Here is a 22,737-nt window from a genome sequence, read left to right as displayed (position 1 = left end):
GGAGGATTGTTGACACGAGGCTCTGGTGCGTCAAGGGCCCGGGGAGGAGACGAATCGCTCCTGAGCAACTGGACCTCGGAAGATAATGCTGAAATCTGAGCCGCCAGAGTCTCGACCACTCGACGAGTTGCGGTGAGCTCCTCATCATGCCTTCCTAACATAGCTCCTTGTAACTCGACTGCTGTATGGATGGTTCTCTCGTTCGCTGGATCCATAGTCTGGTCGGATTATTCTGTAATGATGAATAGAACAGGATCCAAAAGCAAAAGAAGGGTTTATTTAGAAACAGTCTTGTATATTACAGGAGCCAGGATAGCTTGCAGACAACTCAGGGGGGAACAGTCTCTCAAAACGGGAACGAAGGCAATTCGCAGATTATGCAGGAAAACTAGATAGTCTCTTCAAACAGGAACTTAGGCATTCGCAGGATATGCAGGAAAACTAGATAGTCTCTTCAAACAGGAACTTAGGCATTCGCAGGATATGCAGGAAAACTAGATAGTCTCTTCAAACAGGGAAAAGGATAAACTCTGGAAAGGCGTTCCTCCGTGGCTTCACAGCCCTCTTGTATTCACTACCGTAGCTGGGAGGCCGCGGAGAGCAGGAATGTCGGCTAGAGGAACCTGGGCTCCTTTCCTCTTGTACCGTGCGGCAGCACGGCGTCGAACCCGACAGCGGGAGTGAGCAAACAGCAGGGTAACTGGACACAGGGTAGGTGAACAGGTTAATAGCAGGAGAGATATAGCTGACCTGGACCAGACAGTTCTACAGGACTAGGACACGACAGGACGTATAGCTGGCGAGGGTTCTGACGGAGATCTTCAGCATCTAAATCAGGCAAAATAATCCGACAAAAGACTAGAGAACAGGGGACATTAAATAGCTAACGAGCTTGATAGGGGGAACAGGTGGAAAGGATGAGTGAGATACCAAATGAGACGCAGCTGCGAAAGGGAGAGGGGAGAGAGAGAGAGGTAGTGACCAGCAGAGGGCGGAAAAGGGAAAGAAAAAGCCCGAGAAAGCAGAATCAGAACCAGACTCATAACAGGCTGGCTTTAAATCCTGATGAATTACATTTTTTGAGTGAATGTACTCAATGGCCATTGAGATGTCCAGTGCAACAAAATAACTGTCATCTCCTTCAAGCTAACAAAACATACAATGCAAATTTGAATCATTTATTTGATTCATATTTCACTCAAGACAGAAATACACACACAACACTGCATAACCTTCACCACATACATTCAGAGACAGTTATGTTATGTTGTCTGCTTTGCATTTCTTTGGATATCCCTCTTAATGTATTCTTATATTAAATTTTGATTTGGCATTTAATAATTACAATCACCCTATTAAATATTAGGACAAACGTTCAATGAAAAATGTGACTTTTTTTTCTTTTTACCTTAACACAAGAATTGTCATTGTGTAGTGCATCATCCAGGGTTGTGCCATGTATATATTCATTGGCCAGCAGGAAGGCGTTGTCAGTGCGGGCTGCAGCCATGAGTCGAACGATATTGGGATGGCTCAGTCGCCTATAAATTACAATGAAATGTGACAGACATTTAGCAAACTGTCAAAACCCCCTATGCACAACAAAACTGTTAAACAACGACAACAATAAAAAAAACTAGTAGAAATGCTGTTATTGCCAACTGTTCCATTCTTCCCAACAGTTAATATTAATACAAGATTAAATAAAAAATTATGTTTAATTATAAGACATAATTAATTATGAAAATTAATCTTACAGTGAAACAAGAATTTCATGCTGGATGTCTTGGTCTGGTAGTCCTGCGGTGCCATATAGAATCTTTTTTATGGCAGCAGGTGTGCCCTGAAAGTAACCTCCGTATACTTTTCCAAATGCACCTTCTCCCAATAGGTTCTCTTCTGTGTAATGGATCAGGGACTCATCCACATAGGGTAGGCGTGGAACATATACTATATGTAATAAAATTGAAAGGGAAAAAATGCTATTATTTCATGCATTTAAAATATTACTTACTTTAATCCTAATTTACAAAAAATACTGCAAACTTGTTGTCTTGGCAATATTACTTACATGATGGTAATATGGTGACAACATTGGACGACACATAAAAGACTTGATTTTGTGGAAGTCCACCTTTGTCTTCAGATCCTATGCCTTCTTGGATGGGTTTCTCTGCAACAAGTTCTGGAGGTGTGTACCCACTTGGACTTTGCTCTGAAAAAAATCAATCAAATTCCCTTAAAATTAATGTTCTGCCATGATTTACTCACCCTCATGCTGTGGCATATGGTATTATTTTGTCCACTTAAAACACAAAAGGGAAAAAGTAACACAATTTTTTAAAATTATCTATACATAGACAGATGACAGACATAAAGCCCCAGAAAGACAAAAACTAGCCATACACACAATTTATGTATGCGCTCTGGGTTCATTTACACCAACTGTGCATTTAAAACTATTTGTGGTGTAAACAGGCACTAGTTTTTTTGGCACTACTAAATTTTATGCACTGACAAACATTGATGTTTTTCACCATTAAACAACTTGCTGGTAAAAAAGTAAGCCCACATATTGTCACAATTCACCTGTCACTTCTTGTCTTTTGCCTTGCACTGTTTGTCATTTGGTTTCTCCCTCTGTCTTCCCCCGTCTGTTTGTGATCAGTTGGTTTAGTCCTTGTTTAGTCATTATCTGTATCACCTGTCTTTGATTATTAGTCATCTGTGTCACCTGTGTTCCATCATTAGTTACCCTTTATAAGTCGTTTGCCCTTTTGTGTCATTGTGTCGTCTTAAAGTTAGTGTGCTGGTTTTTGTTCGGATTCTCTGTCTATCATTTGGAAATAAATACGTTCTTTGGATACTCCTGGCTATTGAACTTTCACTAGAGCTCTGTGTCACCCAGCAACCCTGACAGAAGACGACACCAAATTAAATATGGCTGAGGAAAGGTTATGGGGACTACGGCAGAGTGGTCGGTCATTGGAGAGGTATGTGGAGGAGTTCATTGAGCTTTCCCATCAGGTGAGCTGGCCCGACGCCTGTATCAGCATTGTGTTTCTGTTGGGGCTGGACCAAGACATGATTCGCTGCGATCTTCCTACCTGTCAATTCCCCTTGATCGAGCTGGTCAATCTCATTCTGTTTTTGAATGGGTCTGATTTCGAAGTTGAAGAAATTGATCAAATCAGTCCGATTAAGTCTTATCATCCAGCCCCCTCAGAAGCACAACACATCGCATCAGCTCACCCAACGCCAAGAACCTCCACATACCCCACCAATGGTCCCAGCCACCTGCCAACCCAGAGACACCCCAAGATGTCCAGCCTTCCTGAGCCTCCGCTGGTTCCGCCCAGCATTCCTGATCCTCCACTGGTCCCGTCCAGCCTGCCTGAACCTCCGCTGGTCCCGCCCAGCCTTCCTGATCCTCTGCTGGTCCTGTCCAGCCCTCCTGAACCTCCGCTGGTTCCGCCCAGCCTTCCTGATCCTCCGCTGGTCTTGTCCAGCCCTCCTGAACCTCTGCTGGTTCCGCCCAGCCTTCCTGATCCTCCGCTGGTCCTGTCCAGCCTACCTGAGCCTCCGCTGGTTCCGCCCAGCCTTCCTGATCCTCCGCTGGTCCTGCCCAGCCTTCCTGAAACCCCGCTGGTCCAGTCCAGCCTTCAAGAGCGCCCTCCAGTGACCGCGCCGGCAGAGCGCCCTCCAGTGACCGCGCCGGCAGAGCGCCCTCCAGTGACCGCGCCGCCAGAGCGCCCTCCAGTGACCGCGCCGCCAGAGCGCCCTCCAGTGACCGCGCCGCCAGAGCGCCCTCCAGTGACCGCGCCGCCAGAGCGCCCTCCAGTGACCGCGCCGCCAGAGCGACGTCCAGAGCCCGCTCCTCAAGAGCGCCGTCCAGAGCCCGCTCCTCAAGAGCGCCGTCCAGAGCCCGCTCCTCAAGAGCGCCGTCCAGAGCCTCAGCTGATCCCGTCCTGCCGTCCAGAGTCTCAGCTGATCCCGGCCAGCCTTCCAGAGCCTCCCCCCTATGAACTGCTGAATTTCCCAAAGAAAATTTTGGGGGGGGGCTATATACCCCGAGGCCAGGGCCACGGGGACTGCTCAGCCACGGCCACCTAAACTGCCAGTCCGGCCATGGCCTCCTGACCCACCATGGCCACCCGAACTACCTGTCCGGCCGTGGCCGCCTGACCCGCCATGGCCGCTCGAACTGCCTGTCCGGCCATGGCCTCCTGACCCACCATGGCCACCCGAACTACCTGTCCGGCCGTGGCCGCCTGACCCGCCATGGCCGCTCGAACTGCCTGTCCGGCCATGGCCGCCTGACCCGCCATGGCCGCTCGAACTGCCTGTCCGGCTGTGGCCGCCTGACCCGCCATGGCCGCTCGAACTGCCTGTCCGGCCATGGCCGCCTGACCTGCCATGGCTTCCTGTTCCGCCCTGGAGGCCTTCCCAACTCAGCAAGGTCCTGCTCCGTAACAGCCTCCAGGGCGCCCGCCCGGGAGGTACTGTCACAATTCACCTGTCACTTCTTGTCTTTTGCCTTGCACTGTTTGTCATTTGGTTTCTCCCTCTGTCTTCCCCCGTCTGTTTGTGATCAGTTGGTTTAGTCCTTGTTTAGTCATTATCTGTATCACCTGTCTTTGAATATAAGTCATCTGTGTCACCTGTGTTCCATCATTAGTTACCCTTTATAAGTCGTTTGCCCTTTTGTGTCATTGTGTCGTCTTAAAGTTAGTGTGCTGGTTTTTGTTCGGATTCTCTGTCTATCATTTGGAAATAAATACGTTCTTTGGATACTCCTGGCTATTGAACTTTCACTAGAGCTCTGTGTCACCCAGCAACCCTGACACATATAAACTATAAAATTATGACCAGGAGTAACAATTACAATACAACAGCTGACTAAGTTATTTAAATGCTGAGACATATTTTTCCCACAGACCGCAATCCTCTCCAAATTATGATGTTGCTGTTTACAGTATTTAAAATTATGTAAACTGGCTTGATAGTGGCAAATCTAATACATACATAACTAAGGAAAGACAATGTAATGAAATATAAGAATTTTTGATGAATGCACTAGTTTGCAATATTCTTAAAATCTTGACATTTATTAAAGCTTTATTCATAGTCAAAACATGTTTTTTTTTGTGTTGTAATGCAATGAGGACAATTTTTTTTAATCTAGATTCTATGCCACATTAAAACCTATAACTTGGCTTTTGGAAGTGTTTTTATTATTATTATTATTATTATTATTTAATTTTTTTCTCATTGGAGATGACAGCCATGGCTACTGTTAGCTGTAATTCAAATCATATTTTAATTTGGGGTGAATTACTCCTTCAAGGATTTATCAGCACTAGTGGATCTTACTGCAACCAGTTCTGAATTTGAATAAGCACCTAATGCTTGTCTGAATAAATGGATGAATTAATGTATTTAGGTGTGTATGTAGGTAGGTATGCATGTATGAAACGTGATCTTTCTGAACCTGGAACTGGATCAGTGCTTTCTGATCTCCCAGCATGCAGACCTGAACCTAAGCCCCTCACTACACTTTGGTCTGTAGATCTTACTAAAAATCTGGATCTCTTTGGTTGGAAATCCTATAAACAACCATCAAGATCATCTGTCTTATTAAACATCCAAATATTCAACAGTAATAATTTAGTTTATTTACAAATTAGTAAACTGAAGTTACCATAGAGGAGTCAACTTCACTTTCACAAGTTCCTTGGAAAAGAAGGGAAAGAAACATATAAATGGAACACATACTAAACAATATAATTAATGAGCAACTGTTATGCATCACAAAACATACACTGCATTTAAAATGTGTCATCAAAACGTATGGTACATACCTGATATTGAAATGTTTTCACCAAGGCAAATGACCTCTGTAGATACAACATACAGTTGGTACTGTATTAAGACAAGAACAAGTTAATAACATGCACATTAAATGTAATTTTAAACATTACAATACCCATTTCTCTACATCCAATGTAAAACATTCGCTTCCAGATGGTTGGGATCTCTGCTACAGATCCAAATTCCTGATCAAAGTGTTCCTTCGTCCACCTTGTCCCATCTGCTTGGCAGAGAGTAAACACACTCCCCTCTCTCTCTTTGTCGGACCAAAATGTCTCCTGGCCAAGTTTTAGGAGCTCATCATAGCCCTCGGTGCCTGTGACAATTATTTGTGGTGGAGCCTCTTCAAGGATGATTTTTTGATATCTGCCTGGTTTTTTTGCAGTTCTTGGTTTCCACTCCATGTTAGCCATTTTTATCTTGTATCAAAAGAAATAATAGGTTACCTTTAATTTACCTTCAAATACCTTTAATTTTCCACAATCATGTTAAATACATATCACAATGGCACAACAAAATAAAGTAGAAAAGTTTGAAAACCCTTGATAAAACTTAATTTTAGTTTACTAGTTATGAAAGCTATAATGCAATTTTGGATAGGCAGACAGACAGTTAGATTAGATAGATCTAATGGTGTTTCTAGCTTAAAAGCCCTAGGGCGAGTTAGAGTCAGATATTTTAGTCTCAGCTAAATAATAATAATAATTTTAATTAGCAATTCTGCTATTTGGCTTGAGAAAGCTAACCAATAACAATATAAAGCCTAGATTGCAGTAGATCAGTCGATTGGCTTTTTCAAGCCGAATTAATAATTGCCACAACTAACCTTTAAAAGGGGTTTTCCCTTTTGACGGAGGGGAAACTGGCATTTCTTCACTTGTGGTTTTATTAATTGTTTGGCCTTGGTAAAAATGTGTGCGGCATCTGTAAAACAGACATTAGATTTCCGTTAAACAACCACTTTGAAATGAAATAACTGGCAATAAAGCAAACAAAACAACTCTTCTATAATGACAGCTGAACTGACTTTTTTTCTACATGAGCAAATCAAGGTATGGGAAAATGTATTTATCTTTTTGGTCTTTTATTCAAAATAATAACCAAAGATATATCTATTTATCAATTATTTGTTACTCATTTATATGCGTGTCTTTAATACTTTAATCTGAAGAATGGAGGAACAGACTATTCCTCCATTATTCAGATTCAGAGGTCTATGCTACTGAGCTCTCCTCATCAGGTCAGTCCACAGGTTTTAGATATTTTAAATCAGAATGATGAAAAGGCATGTCATGACCTCTTTAAAAGTTAAAGACTAGGTCAACTTTGCTCATATTTAAGGGTGACAACATTTCTGTCGGACACTGTAAATTTTTGTCATCTTACCCATGAATGCCTTCTGTTTTTTTGTTTTGCTTGAGTCTAGAATGTTAAAGAGAAAAAGAAAATGTATAGAAGAAAATTAATTAAAATAATATAGGTCTTGCCAATATTAAAAGATAAAAAACTAAATACCTGATGTTCCTTCTGCACCATGTTCAAGCAATAAATCCTTTACTTTGGAATCAAAGCCCTTTTGAGTAATCTCATCTGCACATCAGGAAAAGCAGAAGTTTCCAATCCATGTACATATACACTTTATGTAATATAATTGCATTATTACAGCAGAAAGCCCCATTACATACCATTATCCAGTTGTTGTCTGAGATTTTCGTACACCTTCAACTTCTCCATTTTTTTGTTCTCAGTGTTTCCCCTACCATTATATTAGGGGGGCGCCCCGCCCTCCCAACGGCTTTCCCCGCCCCCCTTGAAGTCAAGTCAATTTCATTTTCTATATAGCGCCAGATCACAACTTCTTTTAATAAACAAGCTAAATAGCCGTATGTAATATCTTATTTACACAACGGCATGTCATTTCTGTCTCATGGTCACGCGTTTACAAATTTCAGCTCTCTTAATAGTGCACGGTGGAGTTCCACACAGCCATGGTGCGATTTGATGGGGGGGGGGGGGATTTCCCACCCTCTGGTCTACGCATCCATGCTTCTGCTGAATTATTTTTATCCACGGTGGGGATAAAACGTCCTGCAAAGCCGCTCTTACGTCCCGATCTAAATCAAATTATTCGCAAAACGGGCTTTAAAATCATCTTAATCAAATGATTCGCCATACGCGCTTTGAAGTTGAACTTTCTAATTCAAATGATTCGCGATCCGATTGGAGCGCTTCGAAACAGTGAATCTTTTTGCGCTGCAGTGGTTTACTGATTCGGAGTTTCCAAAAAACTCCGTTGATACTTTGCTCACCTTCCCTATAAAATGTATTCGTTGTTTGAAATTAAATCATTACTATTAATAGGCCTAACTTACGATGTTTTTATTAAATTGTGATCACATAATACAGCTTTTGTCGTATTAAAAACATTTCATCATGACCTGACACTCATTATCTGGTTCTTGGTTAAAAAGACGGGTATATAATGCGCGTTGTTAACAGATTACACTAACAGTTTGGTCAACCTCTGCCTATGGAGAGAGAAAAAAAAAGTTTCCAAAAGCACCCCCCCCCCCACCTCTGTTTTTTTTTCACAAATCGCACCCTGCACACAGCCATTCTCTGCTGTATGGGAATGAGAGTGCGCGCCACATCTGACAGGACCGATAGTTTCTCAGAAGTTAATCGCTTTAATTTCACAATTGTCGTTTAATTCTTGTAAAAAAAAATTGTACTTATAGTCTCACAGAATGTCGTCTGACAGCAATAACAACGTTTTGAAGGGCTTGTAACAGGAAATTTCGTTTTATCAAGTAAGACTCGTTATTGCTCAAAATAATAATAATATAATAACCGTCTTTTATATAAAAATACACAGTGAAGTGCAAAAAAAAAAAAAAACTTTTTTTGTATTATATTTAAGGTATATGCAGCATTGGTGGTGTTCAAAAGTAACCTGGGCAATGGGACAAAACACCGCGCCTGAAGAGGAACGTAACTCCGTCTGTTTTTACGCGATTTGATATGTTGCTCTGTCAGTATATTGCTGTTAATATGTTGGTTTTATCTAAATAAATAATTAGTATTTAAACTCTGAGTAGGCTATGTGTCATTCATATTAAAACGTCTATAGGCAAATAAGGACAAGTTAAATTAGTTGTACTGCATGTCCGCCCAAAGAATATTAAATAAATTATTTATATTACTAACTGGTTACTAAACTTTTAATACATTACGTGTCATAACCACTGATCTATAATAGAGAACTGATTGCTCATGACGTCAAAAAAAAAAGTGAAGCCACCGCGCCGCCATATTAGTAGCCTATTCCCTAGTATTCGCACATTCTATTGAATGAATAGGAAATTATACGATTTTATTAAGAAAACATCACATAACAAATCAGCGTTTTTATATCTTAAGTCTCACTGTACATTTTCACAATGCAAACGTCCTAAGCATGTAAACGGTTATTTGTTTAATGTCGGGAATTCCCTCTGCTTATTAAAAATGTACGCTCATATAGCCTACATTACAGTCACGCACATTAGATAAACATAAACATCCAATGTTAAACATATGTTTACAAAAGACAAAGTGCGCATTTAGAATTTTGAATGAAGGTTTATGATTTGTATACATATACTCAGGGGCGGAGCCAGACGATGTAAACATTCGGGGCTTAGCCCAAACCTAGGGGGGTCCGGGGGCATGCTCCCCCGTGTAGATTTTTTCCCAATTACGTCAGCTAAATGCACTATTTTTCAGGCTGTTTGAGATAATAGAATGCCTAAAAATCTATACACTATCTGGAAAAATGATGATAGTTACTCAGTTAAAAAAAAAAAAATTCACCCAGTAGAGCCTACAACCTATTTTGAATTTAATTGTTCTCAAGCTGTAGTGAATCCAAAACACCAAAAATGTTAAGGATGACACATTTTCACCCCTGGCAACTAAAAAGAGGCAACCATTATCTGACTATTTAAGTTAGCCTACATAGGTAAAATTGGAATTTGGTGTAAACATCATTACTAATCTTAGGAGTTCAGTTCTGTTTATTTTGTGCTTAGCTGACAAATTTGCTACATCAGAATCCATGCCATAATAATTTAGGCTGCTCTACTAGCAAACAGCAAATGCTGCAGTGCCAAGTAAATGTGGTCTTCAATACTCTAAATCGAATAACAGGCTAACAAAATAATATTTACTAAAATTATATTATATTTCTTTGGGAAATAGCACAGTATGATAAACAACATGACCATATATTATTATGTTATGGTACTTTATTTGTTTGACTACTGGTCACGTTTCTCCTCTTCTTCTCATACTCATGGTCCACTTATCTCTGGAAATGTCTTCCACTGAAAGAAGAAAGTATAAACCAAAGAAAGTATAAGTGTTTCTGATCACAAACTTAAGATGCAAAAAAGATTAAATGCAAATCTTATTCTCTTACATTTACTTCTGGCATCTGTGCTCCCCTTTACTCATCTGCTCTTCACTCCTTACTGCTAAACGCATTTTCATCTCTTGTCCCTCTTCCAATTCACCTGCTTTCATATTTCATTTCTTTTCATCTCTATTTTCTTTGCTTTCTCCCTCACTCAAACAAGCTGAGTGATGACGTCATTTTTGCCACGCGCACCTTCGCGCTCGTGCGGACTGCGCACAGAACAGAAATCATGAGTTAACAATCGCAATTTTGTCCGGTGGAAAATTGCGCTAAAAACCTAAAAGATTCGGGGCTTTTGACAAAACATTCGGGGCTTAAGCCCAATTAGCCACCCCCCCCCCCGCTCCGCCCCTGCATATACTGTTTATGTAATTTTGTTTTTATTCGTACAGTAGGCTAACTACAAGTTTCAACAATACGTTCGTTAACAGTAATCATTTTGAAGCAGGTAATGATTTGTTCGTTAAATTAATAATTAATTTAACGTACATAACATTTTACTCGTATGGAAACGTAATGTTAGTAAATCATTATACAGAAATTGCTGATCTGAAGTCTGAAATAGATGTTGCTCAGTCAGGCACATTAAAAATATACACACCATAACTCGGAGAATAGAACACTGACTATATATGGTACGGACTTAAAGACATTAAGCTTTATTTCAATGATTTGAATTTCAATACAACAAGCAATACAGTAACAGATGCTTGTATTGTATTATTTATTGTAATCGAATCAATTTCAGATACTAATACCAGATATATGTTTGTGTTGATTATTTCCTGCATAATTAGGTACATAAAGAAATATATTTTGTGTTGGATCAGTTACCCGTCTCTGCAATTACATTTTAATAGGTTAAACCAGGGGCGTAGATTTAGGGTGGACGGAGGGGATGTGTCCCCACCAATATCCTCCGACCATTGAAATGTCCCCACCAATAATTTAATCCACTTAAAAAAAATTGCGCTGTCAACATTAACCTAGACACGCAGAAAGGATAAATCACGTTCTCTCCTTCAGTCCTCCTGCCCCCAAAACGCATATGAACATTTTGATTGTCTGTGCCTTTCCCTGCTATCATGTGAGAGGCTATGGCTGAGATCAGATACAAGCAGCGCCAAATGCAGTGGATTTTTTCCCGTGCAGGAAGGTGTGTTGGGTGACATAAATGTGAGAATGGCGGCAGCAAAAAAAAAAAAAAAGAAGAAGCTGGACATAATAATTTTTTTTCAAATAAAAGTGTAAGTCACTTCAAGTTCACAGTGTTAACAGTGTTCTAGTGTTTTTTTGTTTTGTTTTTTACCGCTTTGACGCACATTCATTATAGCAGGGCAGGCTATCAGTGATGCACGGGTCAATGTATAAACAACCCGAACCCGACCGACGTTTTCAACTAACCCGCCCGCAACTTGGACCGCAAAAAGAAAAAGAAAATTGTACCCGACCCGCATGTTTAATATTTGCGACTGACACCAGCGATTATATGCGGCTATGCGGTGGAGATGCGTTCACTGTCAAACATCATTCGGCTTTAATTAGGTAATTTTGTCAAAAGAAATGTTCCTGATTACAAGAAAAATACAGATTGTTCTTGTTGTGATTTATTTTGTCTTTCCTTTACACAGATTTAAATAGTTTCGTTTTCGAAGTACTCTAAATTATGTCAGTGATTCTCCGATATTATGATCAAGAATTATTTTATTTCGATCTACATAAAAGTTAAGAAAAAAGTAACCTACTGTTTTAACTTGGAATTCGTTTTTAATCCCTGGTTTTAAACAAGCATACATGAGATAATTTATATATTATTGCTTGAATAAACGGTTGAAAATAGTGCTAGAAATTTTATAATTAAGGAAATGAAACAGACCATAGTCATAGATCCCCACCAATGTCCAGAGCAAATCTACGCCCTTGGGTTAACCCTCTGGGGTCTGAGGGTGTTTTGGGGCCCTGAAAAAGTTTTGACATGCCTTGACATTTGTGCTTTTTTCAGTATGTTAAAAACATATTAATATCCTAAATCTAAATACATTGTAATTAGCACAAATTGGACTACAAAAATATGTAAGCAGCATGAATGTACATTTTTTAGTTTTTGAGAAAACAATGTTTATGCGTGCATAGTGAAAAACTAAATTTTTGGAGTCACTGAAATAAGTTCATCTAACACATACAGAATATTTGTTCTCGGGACTTTCGAGAATTGGAGGTAGTAGGCTTGGTTTTTTTCTACCAAATGATGTGAAAATCATCTAGTTCACTTGTTTTCACAAAACAGTATATAGATTTACATTTTTGAAGACACTTTTTGTTTCGAATGGCTGAATGCGAGAAGGCGTGAATGATCATGAATAATACTGTGATTCACACCTGAGACGACAAAGACCTGCATAATGAGCCGCATAATGAGCCATTCAGTCGGATGTTGACTGAGAGGAAACAACAGAAAGAATAAAGGAAAAATGAAAGGACAAAATAAATATATATTTTGTTTGAAGCGTATTTTGAATATATTTAACTATCACGTAAAATAACTTGAGATTCACTTGTGAGTGCAGTTAAACTTTTTATTTGGAACAAAAGTAATAAACAACACAGAAGTCAAGATGTCGTGGGTGCAATATCCAAATCACTCGCAGGAAACTTGAACACAGGAAAACGGGGAACAGCAGAAACTGCAAAGAAAACAAGTAGATGTAAGCAACACAATGATCTGATAAAGACAGAGCTAACATGGAGAAAACACATACACTACCAGCCAAACTTTTTTATTATTAAAAGTTTTGGTAACACTTTATAATAACTATCCGTTATAACTAGTTAATAGACCATTAATAAACTGTTAGTTAATGAGTAATAAATGACTTGTTAAATAACAGTTAATAGTTTGTTAATTATTTATAACTGTGCCTTATAGATAGCCAATAGATAGCTTACAAGCTGTTAGTTAACAAGTTATAAATGACTTGTTAACTGTATTTTAATGATTTATAACTATACCTAATAAATTAGTAATAGATCATGAACAAGCTGTTAGTAAATTACTTACTAAAGACTTGTTAAGTATCATTTAATAGTTTATATATGTTATTGGGACGTTATTCTAAAGTTGCAACTATTTTTCATTTATTAACTGTTAGTAAATGAGGAATAGTTGCAACTTTAGAATAACGTCCCACTAACATACATAAGCTAATAACTAACACTTAACTAATACATTAACTCACACTTTACAGATCAGTTGTTCATAGTTAACCATCTACTAATACCAGTGACTTTGTACTTTGTAGAACAGCAAATGGATGGAACAAGTTCAAGCTACAGAAATTTGATGTGATATTTAAAATACACAATTTTTGTACCTCAACCTTGTTCCACCCATAGGCTTTTCTGAGGTTTGGGCACTTTTTGTGCTAAACATGAAAACAAAATAAATAAAAATCTAGCCATTGGCATTATTGATATGAAGATGTTTTATCACACCTTGGACCCTCTATACTGAGTGAACCAGCGGCGATCCATTTGCTGTTCTACCATGTTTCACTTTTATTAGTAGGTGGTTAAACTATGAACAACTGATCTGTAAAGCGTGAGTTAATATGTATTAGTTAAGTGTTCGTTATTAGCTTATGTATGTTAGTGGGACGTTATTCTAAAGTTGCGACTATTCCTCATTTACTAACAGTTAATAAATCAAGAATAGTTACAACTTTAGAATAACGTCCCAATAACATATACAAACTATTAACTGATACTTAACAAGTCTTTAGTAAGTAATTTACTAACAGCTTGTTCTTGATCCATTACTAATTTATTAGGTAAAGTTATAAATCATTAAAATACAGTTAACAAGTCATTTATAACTTGTTAACTAACAGCTTGTAAGTTATCTATTGGCTATCTATAAGGCACAGTTATAAATAATTAACAAACTATTAACTGTTATTTAACAAGTCATTTATTACTCATTAATGAACAGTTTATTAATGGTCTATTAACTAGTTATAATAGATAGTTATAAATAGTTAACAAACTATTAACTGCTATTTAACAAGTCATTTATAACCCATTAACTAACAGTTTATTAAGGATCTATTAACTAGTTATAACGGATAGTTATTATAAAGTGTTACCAAAGTTTTTTTTTTAAGTGAGCAGTTTTTTTTACATAGTAAACCTATTTCACAAAATTAGATAATTATTTTTCTTTAAAAAAGTACCTTTGACTGGTAAGTGTATAGCATAGGTGTATAACAGTTAGGTGCAAATAAAAACAGTGCAAGATAAATACAGGTGTGAGGTTTGTAATGAAGTGATACAGGAGAAACCACACATCTTCTACCTTTCATACAGATTACTTAAAAACAGAGATTAGTTATTTATTTGAATTGGTTTATGTAAACGTAAACATTTCAAGCTTTCTACACGTATATGTATTATGTTTGTGAGGCACGTAATCACTGAGATTTAGGTTGTTTCATTTATGTGTCTGTGAAAAGATATAACAGAGACAGTGAAGGCAGAGTGCGTGCCCTGACTGTTTTCTTATTTTCATAAAAGCACAGTGTATACAATTAAAAATATACCCTCTACAGTTTCGAATGATGTATTGGTTGTATTTGTACGATCAAAACTGACAGAGAATTTTACATTCTTTTCGGCATTATTACAAAAGCGTGCCTCAGAACGCGCCGGCACGTTTTTCGACCAAAGTTGAAACATCCTGTCATCATGAAACATTTAGATGCAGTGAAATGAAACATACTTTATAATGTTTCACTTGCTGTAATCAGGAAATACAGTTGGCAAAAAGTCTTAACTGGTAAAATGTGTGCACATTCTGTCACAGTAACAACTAACAAGTATAAAAGAAAAAAAACTTACTTGTGTAAATATCTCCTCTGCTCGTTCACGCCGTGTCTCATATAATGTTCATCTTCTGAAGTAAGTTTTATTCCTGACAGCCCGTCTTCTGCCAGAAAGGACTAACTTGAAAGAATAGAAACTGCTTTCTCCTTTGTTTACTGCGATGTGGGCGTCTACTTTTGGCGCGGCTCCCTCACGTGGACGATTTGAATTTGAAAAGATAGAATCGCTCTTGGGCGTGATCTAATTAAAACTAATGAAGCAGACAAGAGAGACTGGACATTGTGTTGGTTTCATACGGATTACTTTATCACAGAATATTTTATTTCAATAAACATTACTTCATTTGAAAGTATAGATATCAAGCTTTCTCTAGATATATTGCTCATGTCTCTGTGTTGTGTATTGGCTGAGTTATAGTCAATTTTAATGACGCGTTTCTGAATGAAGATCACGGAGATCAACGCGGCAGACAGCACACCCTTTTTGTTTTCTCTATTTTGTAAAATCACAATATTTTTTTGGTTTTGTGAGTATATAGAAATAAAAGTAGACCCTTTACAGATTCGATTGATGTACTGCTTTTATCTGTACAATCAGAAATGGCCGAGTAATTGAGGTTCCTTTTGGGAAACTGCCACAAAACGCGTATACGCGTGTTTGGACCCCAGGGGGTTAAACATTAGTTTATTAGCTCGGAATATACCCTAATTTGACTAGAAACAATGCAGACCGGAAGACTCAGTTAAGAGTCTGACTTTCTTCCGCGTTCAGGAAAAACTATAGATCAGTGGTCATAACATAACCACGACCGGCAGATGACGTCACGAGGTTACGTCAAAGCAACGAAAATTTGATCATAAGATTACGTTGAAGTTACGTAACACCCATGGATTTTGGCTGGCTAGGATGTCGCCTCAACCTACAGAAAACAGAAAAATATCAGAATTCTTTACACGCTCCCAGTGTAGTGACGATGGCAGCACTCGCTCTTCTGCGTGTAGCAGCCGGAGTAGCTCTCCTGCTCCGGGTCCCAGTGCTGCGCAGCATGCCCCTGACAGGCAGAAAAAGTCCAGTCATCACCAGATGACAGGCTTTGACCCAACTTGGCTGTCAGAGCGGCAATACTCCCCTTGGCTGTACAAGACTGATCTTGGTAAGTAAGTCAGTAAATACACCCTTAGGAAAAAGAAGTATACTTAAATTTTTATAAGTATACTTAAGTAAAGGTCAAGTATAAAAGTATACTTTATTTAGTAAGTATGCTAATATCAATGTACTAGTTTAAGCTTTAAGCTATAAAACTGTCAAGTGGAGGACGCTCCACTAAATGATGGTGAAGCCCAGAAACATACAAGTATGTAGGACGAAAGATTCTTAAATACGCGTATGTTAGAGTAGTGCCGTAAAAGAAGAGAAAGTCGGTTTAAAGAAGGAAAAACGATTTGAGATAATTTGGTAACCATCCAGAGACATTAAAAACTGTAAAGTTTTAGAAAAATTAGATAGTGATTCTCAATTTTAAGTATATTGAATTTTTATTCGATAGGAAATAACATAGTAATAATAGAGTATAATACAGTGCTAAAAAAGAAGATAAAGAAACAATTAGCTTAAAAACTGAAGAAGAAAATCGTTCAGAAAAACAAGAGGTTAAGAATAGTAATGGAGAGAGCTTAATAATGCCAGAGCCAGGATCGGCAAATAGGCTGAATAAACAGGGATTAAAAATTGGCAAAATTGAATTTATAATGTATGATGGTTTAATAGAAGAAACTAGAGGAGGAATTGTGGTTATTGAAAAAGAACCCGTACAGATAAGTGTCGTTTCTAGACTACTAGAAGAACAGGCGTAAAGAGAGATAGAAAATACACAAAAATAGTTAGGTATGCAGAGCCCAGGATCCGTTAGAATTATGACTGGATCGCCTTACTGGAATTTTGTAGTGCATGCCGTAATGACAGACTGCATGGCGAAGTTGCGTACTATAAAATACTCTAAATTAAAAGATAAAACAATAATGTAGTCCTTGATTGAAATTGCAATCAGTAGAGAGGTTAAAATAATACATTTAACCTTAATAAGGATAGGACAGTTTAGACATTTTGGAATAGCAGTGATAAAGGAATGCTAACTAGAAAAAATAAGTAGACTAGAAAGGCATTGGATAAAATAAGCCTGTTAATGAACAACAAGAATAGAGAAAACTGTAAACAAACTTACAATGAGAGAAAGGGAGTAATAAAAACCACTGAACGGCAGTTTTTGCCACAGAGAGATAGAAGGGAGCTCCGAAAAACCAGTAAGAAATAGAAATGAGTAGTAAAGAACAAAAGAAAAAGACTCTTATTAGTCAACACTAACTAAAGAAAGTAAAAGTAGTGAAATACAGTTAGAAATATGATAAGATACAAGACTACATTAGAAAAAAAGGAGGTGGATTGCAATTAGGAAGAGTGACCAAACAAATTTAAAGTGAATGACCAGAAATAGAAATTAAAGTAACTAAGTATAAAGATCCCACTAGTAATAAGAAAGGAAGAGATTTAAGAGGAAAATGAGTTAGGAAGATTGTTCCTGAAAATAATTTATCTTACAGGCAAATGCGAACAGCAAGCCAGTCACCTTATGCCACTAAGATAAGCGAGGTAAAATGAATGGTCAAAAATAGGAAAACAAATTATATGCCAAAAGGGTTTGAATTTAACCGAAAATAATTAGAGAGATGGAAAAGAGATAAAAAGCTTAAACGTAGAACTAAAGCAAATAAGGAGGGAGTTGAATACTGTGAGGGGTCGGCAGGCTATAGCAAAACTAGAAATCAGGGACTTCAGAGAGTTGTGAGAGCGAAAAGACAGATCAGGAGAGAGTAAAGACCAGAGGCCCCTTTACACCTGCCACTAGAATGTGGGAAACTCCAGCGAAGCGATTAGAATTTACAACTCCAAAACGGAGTAGAGAGGAGCAAAATGATATACAGGCAAAGTTATTAGAACTTCAGTTAACGGAGGCAGTTAGAAAGCAAATAGGATCTAAAAAGGCAGGAGAAGATCATAATGCTTATACAGATTGGATTATAAAAGCGGCAGAGAATGCAAATGTAGGTTGCGGAGCTATAACTCGCTTTAGTCTATACATGTACAGGTCATGAAATTTCAACAACAGTTATAGAGAGGGTGAGGAATTTAACCGTGACAGAGGACAAATATACGCAATGGAAGGAAATGTTAATAAACGCGTCCAAAGATTAAGTTCCAGAGTTAAGTGTATGGTTATCGATAGAAGAAGGGATACCATGACAGATAAAGTAAGGTTATTAAGAGATGTAGGATGAAATATTCCAGGCGGATATAAGTTAATAGCAATTTTAGAATACTGTAGCTAAGAAATAAATAGAAGAGAGACTAGCTAATTTGATCTGAGTTCTCACCATGTAAGAATAGTGAAAAGAAGAATCCCGAAATATGCGTAGGCAAAAACAACAAAAAGTTAATCTGTTGCAAAAGCAGAATACAAAAGTGAGTGAAGGAAAAACATAATACTCATTTTCAAATTAGACAGAGAGAAAAAAATTGAGGTGAGAAAAATAATACAAGAATAGGAAAAACATATATAGCAAGTAATCTTGGAAAAATCAAGTTATATTCCAGAAAATAGATGGAGAAAAATTACTCTAGAAGAAAGAAACCATGTGATTCAAAAAGCGTAAAACAGAAAAATCAAATTCAATGTGTGTTCAGGTAGTAGGTTTCTCATCTTAGACAGAACAACAACAGTTGTCTAGAAAGATAAGCAGTCAAATGTGGGGTATGAAACAGGAGTAATAGAAAAAAAATTTAATACTACAACGAAGGACACTTGGCCTGTTAAAGCGGAACATTTGTGACCAGAGAGTAATAGCATATGAAGAACATTTATTTGTTGATTTAGAAGGAGAGTATTTTTGGATACAGGAGCAGATGTGACCACTATAACAGAGCCAATACAATTTACAGAAAGTATTTTAATTCAAGCTTATAAAAGAAATATAGAAAAGAAACAAATAGGAGATAAATTCGGCATTAAGATGTTAAAGGGTATAGAAAACTTATTAGCTGCTAGAGATCTAAAAAAAAGGTCCTGAGATTAAAAAAAAAATGTAGATATCGAACACGAATTAAATAGAATATGAAACAAAATGATAGGATCAGAAGAAGCGAAAAATGAATTAATAATAAATAATTAATTCATGGGAAAAGCTCCGTATAGAAACTATAAAAATGATTGTGGAAAAATAAGTGATGAATAGGCGCATGAAATAATAGGTGGAATACATAAGCCTCAAAGGCAATATCCAATAAATTAAAATGTCCAAAGAAGAATTAAATCAAACAATAGAAGAGCTAGTAGAACAGGGAGGACTTCAAGAAGTTAAGTCTGCGATAAAAAATAGTCCCATACAATTAGTACCAAAATTAGACAAAACGTACTAGTTACAGATCGTAAAGCATTGAACAGAGTAATGAAACAGATAGACGTTATGTAAGTAATGCTAGAGACACAGTTAAAAGGTTAAAAATTGAAGATTTCTAACTAAAGCTAGATTTAGCGAATGGCTTTTGGTCTATTCCATTAACAGAAAAGAATCAGAGAAAAAAAAAAAACTGTTTTTACTTTAAGTAATACACATTATGTATTTAAACAATTGCAACAAACTTAGTAATATGTAAACCGTAATGAAGTTACTAAACTATTCATAAGGAAATACTAAAGCAATTAGAGATTTATGGTGGTGATATATTAATCATTGATAACAATGGAAAAACTTGTAAAAACTGTAAAGAAAGTGGTGAATCGCCAAGCGGAGGCAGGATTGAAACCGAACATTAAGAAAGTAATGACAGATAAGGGTGAATTTTTAGGATTTTGGATATCAGCAGAGAATAGAGAAATTACACAAAGAATAAAAAAGTGAAGTACAAATCTAAAAACTTTAGAAAGGGTTAAAAAAGTACAACAAATGATGGGACTTATGAATTATGTAAGGGATAAAATTCTTAAGCTTAGTAAAAAGCCTAACCAATATGCTACAATGAAAGGTAGTAAATTAGGTTGGACTGAAAAAGCAGAGAAAATGCTACAAAACTTCAAAGACACAATTCTAAATTTAGGTCAAAGAAGAAAGGATGAAATTATGAGAAGACTTAAAAAGTACATTTAGACTGCGATTAAACTGGCTATCAATTAATAGAAAAAAATTAAAGAAGTAATTACAAATACCAATTCGTAAAAGAAATGAAAGCTGGAAAAATCCAAAGAAAAGTTTTTACCTATCAAGAAGAAACTAGCAGCAATTAGTAAGAGATATGCAGAATGTTAAGATCTAGCACAAGGACAGAAGATATTAATTAACATAGATGAAGCAATAACGGGACATTTAATGAAAAATAAAAGATCCGAAAGCCCAGAATTTGAGATGACAGTGATTGGTTAGGTTCAAACTATAAAATAAAATAGAGGTAGAGAAAAATGTCAGAAAATGAAAGTAAACGTGTTTAAAGGAATAACAGTGTACACAGATAGGTCTAAAACTCTCGTGGACGCTAATATAGCTCATTGGACATTTATCATACAAGTAAAGAAAGGAGAAGAGTTAAGAGACGAGAGCTGTGTCCTCGGAATAACTCAAATTGCAGAGGTAATAGCTTTATTAAAAGCTTGTGTAAGATTAAAATAAGCTAATAAAAGCTTAAGTTATTCTTATAATAGATAGCAAATATGTTAAAACAAGAATAATATGAGTACGTAGACATATAGGGAAAATTTAGTGGAAAACCTGTTGAACATAGTGAACTAGAAGGAAATTTATGATCTAATAAGAGAGTTAGATCCGATAGTTATTCATCAAACTATACATTCCTCGGATGACACAGAAGTAGCTCAAGTAAACCGAGAGGTAGACAAGTTAGCAAAATTAAGAAGAATAATTGTAGTCAGAGAAAACAAGAATAACACTGTTTAGAAAATACATATACATGAAAAATACATGAAAAATCCCAGTATAAACCTAAATAGGCAAAGTTTTATCTGACAATTATATAAATATTGCCAATTAGAGGAAAAATATAGACAAATAGGACTAATATGTAAAAATTGTATGCAAAGAAGATACAATGAAGCTATAAGAAATGACTATGGTAAAATTACACCAGAAAGAGTTAGTCAAGAATGGTCATTAGATATAGCTGGACCTTTAAATCCTAAATCAAGGTCAGGAAATAAATACATGCTGATAGCAGTAGATGAATTTTCAAGTCGGATTTGGGCAAAATCCTTAAAAGAGGCATCTGCAAATGTGATTATAAGAGCATTAGAAGAATAGACAACTAGTTGGTTTAGACCTCAACCGTGTAAATGTAATTACGCTACTTAGTTCATTCAAAGGGAGTAAGAAGATTGACTTTCAGAGAAACATATAGTTGTATATAAAGCTTTATGCTGTACTCCTGAATTAAATGAAATCGCAGTATGCAAGTGAAGTATATAATTATACTTATTATAGATCAAATCAAAATTATGTGAGATAGAATGAATATATGGACGAAGCCTTGTATTACAGTGACTTAGAAAATCAAAGAAAGAAAAAAAATAAAATGTCAAGTTAGAGATAATGTCTAATAATAATAATAAAGTTAGACAATAAGAAGTCAGCTTATCCTTTTTAGAAGTTTAACACTAAAAATGGATAAGATAGTGAGAAGAGTAGGATAGCAATCAAACAATAGAGCCATCTGAAACTGGATTTTGGAGTAAAAGAAATTTAATTTTAACTAAGTAAATTCTTGGAAAAGAAATCCAAGAGAAAGAAAAATAACCCTATTCCTAGAGTGCAATGTAAATGCAGTGAAATGCATAAAAAGAAACAGAGCAGCTTTACTCTAGTGTACAAATGTGAAAGACAGAAATTAGTAAGTTAAGGAAGCAATAATAATATGTCTCTGGATGGACCAAAGTGAAGAGAAACTATGTTTAGTGAAAAATGAAGAATAGAATTCAACACTAAACTAGAGTCTGAGTAAATGGCAGAGCAAGAAAAAGAGGCAATGAGTGAACAACGAATATTTACCGGCAGTGGTCTGGTCGTCTGGCACCGTAAGTATACAATTCATCAATTAAATAATGAATTGGAAATAACCCCCAACGAAGGGGAACAAATAATAGAATGTTTTGAGTGCTGATCAGACTTTTAGAAGGGGAAGAAAGCCCAGTCAATAGAGAAAAGTCTTCTAACACACAAAACAACTTCAGAGTTGAAGCTTCAGATCCAGAAGCAAGTGCTGGAATGTGAGGAAACGAATGATTAACGACTAAGGGAGATTCCAGAGCACTCCATTTTCTGTTGTATGATACAAGATAACGGGAACTGAAACAAAATGGACGAGCAGAGGGAAATATAGCAGAATAGTGTGAAAAGGGAAAAAGGTCTGCTTAAGCAAACTAAACTTTGTAGTAACAATGATAACTAGCTATACTTATAGTAGTAATTTGTAGTTTG

This window comes from Garra rufa, chromosome 1 (assembly GCF_049309525.1).
Source record: "Garra rufa chromosome 1, GarRuf1.0, whole genome shotgun sequence".
NCBI lineage: Eukaryota > Metazoa > Chordata > Actinopteri > Cypriniformes > Cyprinidae > Garra > Garra rufa.
This window is presented reverse-complemented; position numbering follows the sequence as displayed.